A 14,839-nucleotide genomic window follows, 5' to 3' on the forward strand; every position below is an offset into this window, starting at 1 on the left:
TGATGGAGGATGGTTGATGATGACGACGGCGACAAATCCCCCTCTCCGGAGCCTCAAACGGACTCTAGGTCAGCCCTCCCAAGAGATATTTGGGCTTGGCGGCGGCTCCGTATCGTAAAACGCGATGAAACTTTCTCTCTGATTTTTTTTCTGCGAGACGGAATATATGGAGTTGGAGTTGAGGTCGGCGGAGCCTCAGGGGGCCCATGAGACACGTGGGTGCGCCCAGGGGGTGGGCACGCCCCCACCCTCATGGACAGGGTGTGGGCCACCTGGTCTTGATTCTTTTGCCAGTATTTTTTATATTTTCCAAAAAGTGCCTCCGTGGATTTTCAGGACATTCCGAGAACTTTTGTTTTCTACACATAAAACAACATCATGGCAGTTCTGCTGAAAACATCGTCAGTCCGGGTTAGTTTCATTCAAATAATGCAAGTTAGAGTCCAAAACAAGGGCAAAAGTGTTTGGAAAAGTAGATATGTTGGAGACGTATCACGGGCCGCACCCGCGACCCTAATATCTCCGAAGAGGCATTCAATGCCTTCAACTTGGGAGACGTGTACATCCGAGCTGCTCAAAATGGGCTTGCTAGAGCCACATACCAGTATTTAAAAGACATACGGGTAAGCAAAATCTGATGATTATGTATATCAGTAGCCCCTGAGACTTGAAACAGTTGGCACAACTGATTTAAGGATCATTGTATGAATAGGTTCTTACGGAGAAGAATACCCATTTGTCTCAAGAGATGGAGGAGTGTAAAGCCCAGCTAAGGGCCGCAGTTGCCGGAATGGAGGAATCCAAGAAGGCCTCATCAGATAATATTTGTTTGTTAATTACGTGTACTAGTTGTTATTCGGCATGTTTGCAGATCTAACAATAGATTCCGCAGGTAATCCCAGAGTGAATCCAGAGATCCTACAAGAGGATGAACAATGAGCTCAACGACAACTAGAGGCTGGGAGAGCATACTTACACAGGTCCGGTGAGAAAAAAATGATCTCCAGGATGCCAATACCCGGTTGGGCGTTTAATTAAAAGATGTTCAGGCCCAGCTTGCGGACTCCGTGAAGGAGAATAAGAGGCTTCAAAGCGGCATTTTTAGTATGTGCTCAAACGAACCTTTATATAGTTCGGCGAAGAAATAGGCTAACAGAGTTATGTCTGCAAGTATATTGACTGGTCGTCCCAAAGAGGAGATGCCAGGATCTTCAGGCGATCTTCTGCTAGAGCTTTTGCAACTGCACGAACAAGTTCGGCAGGTGATGCAGGGTATTGGTAAGGCCTTGTGGCCATCCGACTCCCTGCCCGGAAGCATGGGGGAGCTTGTACAGCTGCTCAAGGGAGCACGGCGGCGCTTCCAATTATGGAAGATATCGGCCTGCCGACAAGGTGCGAGGGAACCTTGGGCCATGGTAAAAACACGGTACACCAAGGTTGATCTGAATCACATGGCCCTGGTCGGACTTGTAGGGTCAGATGGGAAAGAGATTCCTGTTAGTCTGGTATATGACCAGGTAGGATTAGCCGCAAAGTATTCCAAATAGGATTGTAGGCTAGACAGCCTGTTGGATGGCATAGAAGAAGAAGTGTGTGGGTCTAAGTGACCGTGTACTTTGATTGACATATTTTGTCCCTAGCCGGATTGTAAATCATTTGTCATGGCGGACCTTTTCGCTTCGGCCTCCGGACCTGACAGTCCAGAGTGTTTCCGAATACCCGCTCAGTTATGTAAACCGGGGTACGCATGGAAACCAGGCGTAGGGGTCATAAGTGCTTGAAGATACAAGTACCCAACTAGCTATGTTATATTACATGGATAGTAAGAAACATCTTCCAGGGAGAATAGTTCCGTTAAGGGTTCCTTTCCCTGGGTACGCATGCATTAATGTGCATGTCCGAACTGCGAATAGAGACGCAATATATGGAACATCTGGGGGTTTGTATTGTAGGAGGTAAGAAACATCTTTAGTTCACCAACCGAATATTCCCTTAATAACGCTAGCTTTCGGCTTCACCCAGTCTGAGGTACACGTCCGGCGGACCTGACAGTAACAATTGCAGAGGTGCTCCCCTTATGACCTAGCCGAACTAACGGGAACATAGGGCATAAACACAGGAGCCAGGAAACCCAGCTTGGCCAAAACTTAAGTCATATCAATGCATATAATGGTGAAGAAAAGGTACATATGGAAAAGTTACACATATGCAGTGGGCATGAAGCCCGGAAGATAATTATACTAAGCTTCTGTATAAGAAGCCCCCAGGTATAGTGAGCGCGCATACTTAAGGGTTCAGCGCGTCAAGAGTGTGTAGTCAAGTCACACTTAAAGCTTCAGAGCCATAAAAGGAAAGAAAGAGGATATATATATATATATATATATATATATATATATATATATATATATATATATATATATAATAATAATAATAATAATAAAAAAGGCGGAGGGAAGGGGACGAACACAGAGTTCGGCGCTAGGCGTAGAATCTTCAGAGTCTAGCCGCATTCCATGGGTTCGGCTCGATTATCTGATGCATCACGCAGGCGGTATGCTCCTCCGGTGAGAACTTTATCAATGATTAAGGGACCCTCCCACTTGGGTTTGAGCTTGTCCTTTTTCTTCTCCGGTAGGCATAGAACGAGTTCGCCAATGTTATAAGTTTTGGCCCCGTACTTCTCTGCTTTGATACCTGCGAGCTTGTTGCTGATAGAATGCGGAAAAGGCTTTTGCAACGTCACGCTCCTCCTCCAGGGCATCTAGACTGTCCTGTCGATCAAGCTCGGCTTCTCTCTCTTCATACATGCGCACTTGAGGTGAGTCATGAATGATGTCACAAGGCAATACCGCCTTTGCCCCATACACCATGAAAAATGGTGTGTATCCGGTAGTACGATTTGGCTTGGTCCGTAGCCCCCATAGTACAGAGTCGAGCTCCTTGACCCAGTGCGTGTCTGATTCCTTCAAGGGTCGCACTAGTCTGGGTTTGATGTCGCTCATAATAAGAGCATTTGCTTGTTCAACTTAACCGTTTGTTTGTGGGTGATAGACGGAGGCGTAATCGAGCTTAATGCCCATGTTGTCGCACCAAGTTTTCACCTCGTCGGCTATGAAGTTGGAGCCGTTGTCGGTGATGATGCTATGGGGGACACCGTAACGGTGTACAACCCCTGATATGAAGTATATCACTGGTCCGGATTCAATCGTTTTGACTGGTTTGGCCTCTATCCATTTGGTGAATTTATCCACCATGACCAACAAGTATTTTTTCTTATGGCTTCCTCCTTTAAGGGGACCGACCATATCGAGCCCCCAGGCCGCAAAGGGCCAAGTTATGGGGATTGTTTGGAGGGCGGTGGGTGGCATATGGCTTTGGTTAGCGAAGAGCTGGAAACCGACGCAATGTTGGACGAGGTCCTGTGCGTCTGCTCGGGCTGTCAGCCAGTAGAAACCTGTCCGAAAGGCCTTGCTTACAAGGTCCCAAGCTCCGGCGTGGTGGGCGCCGAGTCTAGCATGAATTTCGGCCAATAGCTGCCGCCCTTCCTCTTCGGAGATACATCTTTGAAGTACTCTGGTAGCGCTTTTCTTATAAAGCTCTCCCTCATGGACTTTGTAGGCTTTAGAGCGCCGCACAATGCAACGTGCCTCATTTTGGTCCTCAGGGAGTTCTTGCCTATTTAGGTAGGCTAAGAAGGGTTCGGTCCAGGGGGCAATGACAACCATGATTACGTGGGCCGAAGGTGTTATTTCGGTGGTGGAGCCTCCGATTATGTCAGTGTGTTCGGTATCTGGGGTTGTGGTCGGATCCGGACTAGTATTGCCAATCTCCCCTTGCCACACCGCGGATGGCTTGAACAACCTTTCCAAGAAGATGTTAGGTGGGATAGGGTCGCTCTTAGCGCCGATGCGGGCAAGGATATCCACCGCTTGATTGTTTTCTCGGACCACATGATGAAATTCGAGCCCCTCGAACCGAGCTGACATCTTGAGGACGTCATTGCGGTAAGCCGCCATTTTCGGGTCCTTGGCGTCGAAGTCTCCATTTATTTGTGATATTGCGAGGTTTGAATCCCCACGCACTTCTAGGCGTTGGATGCCCATGGAGACTGCCATGAAGACCGCGTATGCGATCTTTTGATAATGTGGGTACTGTGACTTGCATGGTGTGATGACAGTGGATACGTAGTATACCGGCTTTTGAAGCGGGAACTTGTGTTCGTCCTCCTCTCGTTTGACGACGAGCACTGCTCTTACAACTTGGTGTGTTGCAGCTATATATAACAGCATGGGTTCGCTAATGTTCGGTGCGGCCAGGATTGGGTTGCTGGACAAGAGGGCCTTTATTTCTTCCAGTCCGGCCGTAGCCGCATCCATCCACTCGAAGTGTTCGGTGCGTCGAAGAAGGCGATAAAGAGGTAGTGCCTTTTCTCCCAGTCAAGAGATAAAGCGGCTTAAGGCAGCCACGCATCCAGTTAATTTCTGGATTTGCTTGAGGTCTGTTGGGGTAGCCAACTGTGACAAAGCTCGGATTTTAGCTGGCTTTGCTTCAATTCCTCTATTGGAGACGATGAAGCCCAGGAGCTTTCTGGCATGAACACCGAAAACGCATTTTTCCGGATTGAGCTTGATGTCGTATGTTCGGAGGTTGTCGAACATGAGCCTCAGGTCGTCTATTAAAGATTCGACGTGTCTGGTCTTGATGACCACGCCGTCCATGTATGCCTCAACTGTTTTGCCGATTTGTTTTTCCAGGCATGTCTGAATCATTCGTTGGTAGGTTGCACCGGCGTTTTTGAGCCCGAAAGGCATGGTGTTGAAACAGAAAGGGCCGTATGGGGTGATAAATGCCATTGCTGCTTGATCCGACTCCGCCATTTTCATTTGATGGTATCCGGAGTATGCGTCGAGGAAGCACAATGAGCCGTGTCCTATGGTAGCGTCAATGATTTGATCGATGCGGGGAGAGGGAAGGGGTCCTTGGGGCAAGCCTTATTGAGGTCTTTGAAATCGACACGGAGGCGCCAGGATTTATCCTTCTTTGGTACCATCACCAGGTTTGCTAGCCAGTCCGGGTGTTTTATTTCTCTGATGAATCCGGCTTCGAGTAACTTGGCTAGCTCCTCTCACATAGCTTGTCATTTGGGCTCTGAAAAACACCGTAGTGTTTGCTTGACCGGCTTGTATCCCTTCAATATGTTGAGGCTATGCTCGGCCAACCTGCGTGGGATCCCTGGCATATCTGAGGGGTGCCAGGCGAAGATGTCCCAATTCTCGCGTAAGAACGCCCGCAATGCGGCGTCGATTGTGGGGTTCAGCTGTGCCCCAATGGATGCTGTTTTTGTAGAGTCCATTGGGTGGACTTGGAATTTGACTATTTCGTCCGCTGGTTTGAAGGAGGTGGACTTGGATCGTTTGTCGAGTATCACGTCGTCCTTGTCCACTTTGGAGCGTAGCGCAGTTAGTTCTTTGGCCGTGAGGGCTTCGGATAATGCCTCAAGGGCCAGGGTGGCAGTTTTATTTTCGGCATGGAGTGCTACGCCCGGATCACTGGATAGAGTGATGATTCCGTTGGGCCCGGGAATCTTGAGCTTCATGTACCCGTAATGGGGTATAGCTTGGAAGCTTGCGAATGCGTCCCGCCTTAAAACGGTGTGGTATCCGCTAGTGAACAGGGCCACTTGGAATGTTATCTCTTCGGACCTGTAATTATCCGGCGTGCCGAATACCACATCGAGTGTGATTTTTTCCGCACATCGTGCCTCCCGACTAGGGATAATTCCTCACAAGGTCGTGCTGCTTTGCTCAATGGGGCTCTTGTCTATTTCCACTTTGTTGAGAGTTTCCTCGTAGATGAGATTTAATCCGCTGCCACCGTCCATGAGCACTTTAGTAAGCCGGAAGCCATCCACAATTGGACTAAGGACCAAAGCTGCTAGTGCTCGGACAGTTCGGAATTGAGGTTCATCAGTGGCATTGAAGGTTATGGCCATGTCGTTCCATGGATTTATTGCTGCAACGTGGCAGACTTCCGCGAGGCTGCGGAGTGCTCTCTTGCGCCTGTTATTTGAGGCGAAAGTCTCGAAGACTGTCAAGGCTGTATTGTTGTTTTCTACGGGATGATGCTCTGCGGTATCGTTAATGAGGAGATCCTCGCCACTCTTGGCCACCTGCCGAAGTATCCAACATGCTCTAAGGCCGTGTGTTGGTATGCTATCCGGTGTGGTCTGAATTTTGCATGGCCCATTGAGCCATCCCTCCAATACGGTTCCACGCCCTGCAATGGGCTTTGGTTTCTTTGTAATTGGATCGAGTGACTTGCGAGAGTGCACCCTTTTAGTTCGGATGAGGGGTTTAGCGAGAGCCGGAGGATCCCAGAATTTTGCCTGGGTCCAGGTGGTTTCCATCGCACAATACTTCTATACTATGGCCGCCAAGTCAGTGAAGTGTGATATGTCACAGCGACTTATAGCGTTGAGGATTCCCTTGTCCGTGCAATTTTTGCAAAAGAATGAGATTGCGTCTTCCTCGCGACAATCCTTGACCTTGCTCATTACAAGGAGGAGTCTGGCCCAAAAGTGATGTATTGTCTCTTGGGATTGTTGTCTAATGTGGGAAAGATCGCTTGTATCTGGGTGGGTGGGTGGATTTAAGTCCGAACCTTGACCCGATCTGAGACCCAGGGGCAGAGGAACTTCCGAACTTGGCAGTTCGGGTTCCGGGATGTTGCCCAATCTTTCTGGCCCGCTGTTTGATTCTAAGTTCAGAGTTCGGGTCATGTCCTCCCACGAACAAGTATCCGGCTTAGAGAGCTCGGGAATCTGGACATAGTTTGTCCTCAAAATAGAGGAAGAATCGTTGCGTTGCTCCTCCACCACCGCTATTTGATGGGTGACCGGCGGAGAGTTAATCTCTCTTTGATCGGGTTTAAGCCCAATCCGATCATAGTCCGTAGCGATTACCAAGGCGGCGATGCGATCCAAGAGCTCGTTTAAGGATGAGAGTTCCATTGGATCCATCTGCTCGGCGTATTCCGAGCTGACGTGGAGGCTGTTTTTGATGACCCGAGAAGTCATCGTCGGCGCGGCGGCCGAGCGGGCGGTCATGATGAAGCCGCCTAGTCGAAGGGTTTGGCCTAAAGCCAGGGCTCCCCCAGAGGTGATGTTGTCCTCGATAACAAGGCGAGCCATCAAACCTTTTTTCGACGTCACAGTGGAACTCTCAATGAAAGCACCAATGTCGGTGTCAAAACCGGCGGATCTCGGGTAGGGGGTCCCGAACTGTGCGTCTAAGGCTAATGGTAATAGGAGGTGGGGGACACAATGTTTACCTAGGTTCGGGCCCTCTCTATGGAGGTAATACCCTACTTCCTGCTTGATTGATCTTGATGATATGAGTATTACAAGAGTTTATCAACCACGAGATCGTAGAGGCTAAGCCCTATAAGCTAGACTATGATTATGATTGTTGTTGTCCTACGGACTAAACCCTCCGGTTTATATAGACATCGGAGGGGGCTAGGGTTACACAGAGTCGGTTACAGAGAAGGAAATCTACATATCCGAATTTCCAAGCTTGCCTTCCACGCAAAGGAGAATCCCACTCGAACAAGGGACAAAGTCTTCAATCTTTTATTTTCATAGTCCAACAGTCCGGCATAAGCATATAGTCCGGCTGTCCGAGGACCCCCTAATCCAGGACTCCCTCAATGACCTTTGGTGGTGAGCTTTGAAGCGATCTTCATGGTACGATGCTCTAATTCCTCCTCGGATGTGAAAAGAGGAGGTGTAACTTGATCATCTTGAGCGCCGTCTTGAGCTTGTTCTTGATCTTGAGCTTGCTCTGGATCTTGAACTTGCTCGAAGGGGAGAACTTGACCTTGGGCATCATTTAGTGGTTCACCACCATCTTGAGGTTGATCTTGCCCTTGATCTTGTTCAAGAGGTTGAGGGCCTTCACTTTGTTCTTCGGAAGTGTGTGGGTCTTGGGTTGGTGATGGCTCCACTTGAGTGGAGCATTGTCCTTCTCCTTCGGCCACCAGGGGTTACTCAATGGGTAGGATATGACCAACACCCATTCTTCTTATGGCTTGGGGAGGAATTTCATCACCTACATCACAAGTACCACTTTGCTCCACTTGGGAGCCATTATTCTCGTCAAACTCCATGTTACATGTCTCCTCAATGAGTTCGGTGGACTTGTTGAGGACACGGTAAGCATGAGAGTTTGTAGCATAACCAACAAATATGCCCTCATAAGCTCTAGCCTCAAATTTAGACAAGCGAACACCTTTCTTGAGAATGAAACACTTACAACCGAACACCCGGAAGTACTTGAGGTTGGGCTTGTTACCGGTAATTATTTCATAAGGAGTCTTGTTCAAGCCTTTGCGGAGATAGAGCCGATTGGATGCATGACATGCTGTGTTGATGGCTTCGGCCCAAATGTTGTATAGATACTTGAACTCTGCCATCAGGGTCCTTGCCGCATCCATCAACGTCCGGTTCTTCCTCTTCGCGACACCATTTTGTTGAGGGGTATATGGTGCAGAATATTGATGCTTGATCCACTCATCACTAAGAAACTCATCCAAGGTGTAGTTCTTGAACTCGGTGCCATTGTTACTCCTTATTGTCAAGATCTTTACATCATGTTGACGTTGAGCTTCATTTGCAAAGTCGATGATGGTTTGTTGAGTCTCACTCTTCCTCTTGAAGAAATATACCCAAGTGTATCTTGAATAATCATCCACAATCACCAAGCAATACTTTCTACCTCCAAGACTATCAAAGGATGGAGGCCCAAAGAGATCCATGTGAAGGAGCTCCAAGGGTCTCTTCGAGTAGATGATAATTGTGGGAGGGTGAGCCTTCTCATGAAGCTTTCCTTCGATTCAAGCATTGCAAGCACGATCTTTGGCAAAACTAACATTTGTTAGTCCACGAACATGGTCCCCCTTGAGAATACTTTGTAAAGATCTCATATTGACGTGGGCTAAACGACGATGCCAAAGCCATCCCACATTAACTTTAGCCATTAGGCATGTCGCGGTATTAGTGGGTCGCTCCGAAAAGTTAATCACATAAAGACCATTCTCGACATGCCCAACAAAGGCTACTTTAAGAGTCTTGCTCCACAAGAGGGCCACGATATCAATATCAAAGAAAGTGGCAAAGTCCATGAGTGCAAGTTGACGAACAGAAAGTAGATTGTAAGCAAGGGACTCAACAAGCATGACTTTCTCGATCGTTAGATCATGAGAAATGACAACCTTGACAAGACCCAATACTTTAGAGGAAGAGGCATCACCCCACTCGACATTGGTGGGCATAGAAGGGATCTTGTGCACGTCCACCACCAAGTCCTTGCTTCCGGTCATATGATTTGTTGCTCCACTATCGAGCAACAATGATCCCCCACTGGAAGCAAACACCTACAAGAGATCAATGCTTGGTTTTAGGTACCCATTTTGTAATGGGTCCTTTGATGTTAGTAACAAGGGTCTTAGGAACCCAAATAGACCATTCAATGTACTCATAAGGAGAACCAACAAATTTAGCATAAACATGCCCATCACTAGCACGACACAACACATAAGAAGGGTTAAAGTCGCCGGCTTTGTTGGAAGGGGTGGCGTTGCCCTTTTTTACATCACCACCCTTCACATTGTTCTTCCTCTCCTTAGGAGCACCCTCTCCCTCCTTCACAAAAGTTTTCTTGAGAGGGGGAGGTCGTTTGGCCTTGTCGTTCTTCTTCTTGTTCTTGGACTTGGGTGCGAACCCAACTGCCTCCTTGGCCACAACTTCCTTTTGATTGCTCAAAAGGTCATTGAGGTTCTTCTCACCTTGTATGCACGTCACAAGGCCTTTCTCAAGTTGCTCCTTCAACTTAGCATTCTCCTCCACAAGATGCACATGCTCACAACACGAGTTAGTGGCATTTGCATTATCAATTAATACCATATGAGGAAAGGTGGATTTTTCTTTGGTTAGCTTCACTTGGAGTTGATCATGAGATTCCTTGAGGCTAGCAGAGCACCCTTCAAGACCTTGTGGGCCTTGTCGAGTATATCAAACTCCTCCTTGAGTCTAGCATGGTCAACGCCAAGTTTAGCCTTCTCAGAATTTAGCACACGAGATACAACAAGAGCATGATCAAGATCTTTCTTTAATTTAGCATGATCATCATTGTGTGACTCCTCAGGAGCCAAACGATGGCATCGCTCTTCCTCAAGAGCATTAGAGAGATCCGATATCTCATCGGCATAGTCATGACTATGACCTTCCATCTTAGAGATGGTATCTTCATGAGCCTCAATCATGTCATTGGCTTCACCAAGTTGTTCCAAGAGAGCAACAAAGTGCTTCTTGGATTTGCCCTTGAGCTTACTCATAAAAGATTCAAATTCATTCACCTCCTCATTAGACCCCTCACTTTCATCAATGCCATCCGTCAAGGAGGGATTAGTAATGATGGTGGTTTTGATGTTAGGGGTTACCTTGTTGGTGGCTTTAGCCATGAGGCACTTGGCAGTGATGTTCTCGTTGGGTGAGTCGAAGAGGGGCAACGGAGGCCATGGCCATGGCTTCACTATCTTCATCATCATCATCATCCTCATGGTATTCTTCTTGAACCACCAACACTCTAGTTGGAGTCTTCTTGGTGAAGTTGTTCTTGTTGGGGAAAGACTTGGCTTTGTCTTTTCGGATGAGCTTGCCACCATTGTCTTCCTCTTCTCATAAGGGCACTCCGCAACAAAATGGCTCACATTGCCACAATTGTAACATGTTCTCACACGTTGCTTGCCCTTGAAGCCACTTGAGTTATTCTTGTTGAAGCTTGGCCTTGAGTTCTTCTTGCTCCAAAATTGCCTTGAAGCAAGAGCCATGTGTTCAAGATAATCATACTTGGTATCTTCAGGATTGCTCTCATCTTCTTCCTCATCATCCCCTTCTTCCACACAAACCTTGGCCTTCAAGGCAAGGTTGGGCTCTTTTCTCTTTGAGAGCGTAACACCGCATTGTCGGCGGTCTTGTCCAAGATGCTCATCGCCACATACTCATCCAACACTTCACTTGAGGACAAGGAGTGGAAGTCCGACCTTTGACGAATGACTGAGGACATGGCCTTATGGTAAGGCATCATTGCCTTGAGGAATTTGCGCTTGATCCAATTGTCATCCGTGTCCTTGCTCCCATGATCTCGAAGTGAGACCGCGAGTTTGGTTACTCTCCGAAAGAGCTCACGAGGTTCTTCATCTTCTTTCATTGCAAACTCATCGGCTTCATCTTGCACCACTTCATAGTTGGAGCGTTGAATGCTAGCGCTTCCCTTATAGAGGTAAACAACACAATGCCATGCTTCTTTGGCCATGGCGAAGGGTCAAAGATGAGGGAGATCTTCGGGTGGAATTGCATCTTGGATGATGAAGAGAGCATTCTCATTGAATTGATTATCCGCGACTTCTCTAGGGGTGAAGTTGCTTCAGTCATGTGGATAGAAACCTTCTTCAATGATTCTACAAAGATTAGTATTCACATGATTTAAATGACGCTTGAAGCGATAAACCCAAGAATCAAAGTCCTCATTTTTCACAACCTTAGTGAGAACATGTCCGGTATTTATTGCTAAATTTGATGTTTGCATTACGCCTGGTTTATTTCTATGGTTTTTGGTTGTTCAGTTGTATGCCTTGTTTATTTTAGCTATTAACAGTGTGATGTTCTATATGTGCTAGTATGAACTATGCAGTTCAATTTCATCAATACCAATTTTAGTAATAGCTCTTTCAATAACTATATTTGGTTGCTGTTAAGCATGCTGTACTCCCTCCAAATCTTTTTAGTTCGCATATAAGATTGGTCTAAAGTGAAGCGTCGTAAAGTTTGACCAACTTTAGATGAAAAAAATTTACCAACATTCACAATATAAAATCAATATCAGTACATGTGTCATGACTTAAATTTTCTTCATATTGTATAACTTTAGCATGCTAGATGTTGATATTTTTTTTCATATAAATAAGGTCAAACTTTGTGAAGTTTGACTTCAGAAAATTCTTATATGTAGAGCAAAAAGGACCGAAGGGAGTAATTAACACGCCTTTCCATTTGACTCAACAATGGCACTGCTTGGATACTCTAACTTAGCTAGAGGTTAGAGTTAGTTTCTAGCTCATGACAATTAAAAGGGGGGAGAGAGAGAGATTGGTGGAATAGTTGATTGTATTGCTTGAACTCGTGGGCATATATATAGGAGTACATCGTCATCTTGGAGTACAAGTCAAGGTAGAATAAATCCTATGCTATCCTATGTTTCCTAAATAACAATGATACTCAACAATGACTAACTCTGAACTAACTCTAGACAAAGAAGTGTTTGGATGACAGTGTTAGATTGACAATAAATGCACTAGGAGAACTAGCCCCAATTAGCACCTCTTGGGTGGGAAAATTGTTTTGGGTGGGTTAGACACACCTAGCTCAAACTAGCCCTCATGTTTGGATACTTTAGGGCTATTTGAGCCCAAACTAGCTCAAACTAACTCTAAACCATGGATCCAAACAGGGACAATAACTAGTGTACTTAGACCTACACAATGCAAGTTTGAATGACCATGTTTGCTTGTTTTTAAATATTAGCCATGGTTCAGTTAATAACACACCTTTCCACTTCTTGTTTTTAAATATTAGGTTTTTAACAATTTGGTCTTGCACATGTAGGTCCTGTTGTCAGAGGTTTTGACCCACTGTTCGACCCTTTTTGCATATGTGGAAATGAGTTTTCCATGAATATCAGTCAAGTCAAGAAACTCAGAAAATTGTTAGGATAAAGAAATTAGTGACAAAAAACAACAAGATCTTTGTCTGCACAATGAAGGATACATCAATTCACTACAGGATGGTACTAACTATTATACCTTGTCTTTTCAATTCCTTTGCGCCATTTCAAATCTAGAGAAGATATTTATGCATATCCTTGTTTTCAGGCCTTTCCAAAGCAGTTCACTGATGATTACCTCTCCAATCACCTGCATGGTCAGGAGGCAAGGAAGGTATTCATACAACACCCACAGTTCAATATTGAAGTCCTCCTGAAGAGGATGAAGGATGGACAGTCAATTATCCACAGGCACTGGCCTAAAGTTGCAAAGACCTTCAACATCAATGAAGGCTCAAATTCGCCTTCCGCTTCAGCATTATTCTAGATGAGATTCATTTGTCTATGCGGTAGAATAGATGTTGCATGTGAAACTTGGTGCTGGTGCAGTTGTGTAATGCGGTAGTTGAGTGCTGAAGCTATATCATGTTGTACTTTGATGTATTTCAATTACGAAATCCTGCTTCCTTCATACAAAAATGAAATATACTGTGTGCTTAATATGAAATGTCAATTATATTAATAAATGGATTATTAATAATAGGCCAATTAGAATGCTAATCGGGTTTATATTGCAAACGGTTATTGAGAAAACACCGTGGGCGATTACCTCAGACAACGCACACAGTTTCTAGGAATAAAACGTGTTGGATCAATGAACAATCACACACGGCTTCCTCTTAAAAACTGTTTGCGTTATGCCACCATGCGCAAATGTTCACCACATAAAAATTATGTGTGATGGACAACTGATGTCACACTGTTTCTTCTACGCACCATGTGTGATGCATTCAATAATGCAAATGGTAAATTTGTTAATATCGTCTGCAATGACAACGCTATCAGAAGCGAATTAATGGGGAAAATTGTGTGTGATGTACGTACGAACGGAAACGTTTCCCTAGACTGACCGTGTGGGATGTACATATGAACGGAAACGTACTTCTTGGATTGATTGTGTGGGATTTACATATGAATGGAAACATATTCCTTGGATTGACTGTGTGGAATGTACATACATATGGAAACGTTTGTCTGGGATTGACTATGTGGGATGTACTTACGACCGGATCTAATCGATGGCCCTGCCGCTAATCTCATGCGGCTCGTTATGAACAATTTTCCATCCTTCATTGCCATGGAGCCCATTTTGTCATTTCTGAAGGACACGTTCTGCAACGCTGGCTTGGGATCCTCAGCTGGCAAGTCAGGCCTCATCGACGGCGACCATGAGGAGGAGCCAATCTGTGACAAGTGAGGAACCCCATGATTTGTTTTCTCGAACCCCTTTTGTAGTGAGAACATGTCCGGTATTTATTGCTAAATTTGGTGTTTGCATTACGCCTTGTTTATTTCTACGGTTTTTGGTTGTTCGGTTGTTTGTAGTTACATATGTCTAGTTTCAATTGCCACTTTTGGTTGTTCGTAGTATGCCTTGTTTATTTCAGCTATTAATAGTGTGATGTTCTATATGTGCTAGTATGAACTATGCAGTTCAATTTCATCAATACCAATTTTAACAATAGCTCTTTGAATGACTATATTTGGTTTTTGTTAAGCATGTTGTACTCCCTCTGAATCTTGTTAGTTCGCATATAAGATTTGTCTAAAGTCAAGCCTCGTAAAGTTTGACCAACTTTACATGAATAAAATACCAACATTCACAATATAAAATCAATATCAGTACATGTTTCATGACTTAAATTTTCATATCGTACAACTTTAGCATGGTAGATGTTGATATTTTTTCATATAAATAAGGTCAGACTTTATGAAGTTTGACTTCAGAAAATTCTTATATGCAGAATAAAAAGGACTGGAGGGAGTATTTAACACGCCTTTCCATTTGAATTAACAATGGCATTGTTTGGATACTCTAACTTAGCTAGAGGTTAGAGTTAGTTTCTAGCTCATGACAGTTCAAAGGGAGAGAGAGATTGCTGGAATAGTTGATTGTATTG

The sequence above is a fragment of the Triticum dicoccoides genome, chromosome 3B (assembly GCF_002162155.2).
Source record: "Triticum dicoccoides isolate Atlit2015 ecotype Zavitan chromosome 3B, WEW_v2.0, whole genome shotgun sequence".
NCBI classification, from domain to species: domain Eukaryota; kingdom Viridiplantae; phylum Streptophyta; class Magnoliopsida; order Poales; family Poaceae; genus Triticum; species Triticum dicoccoides.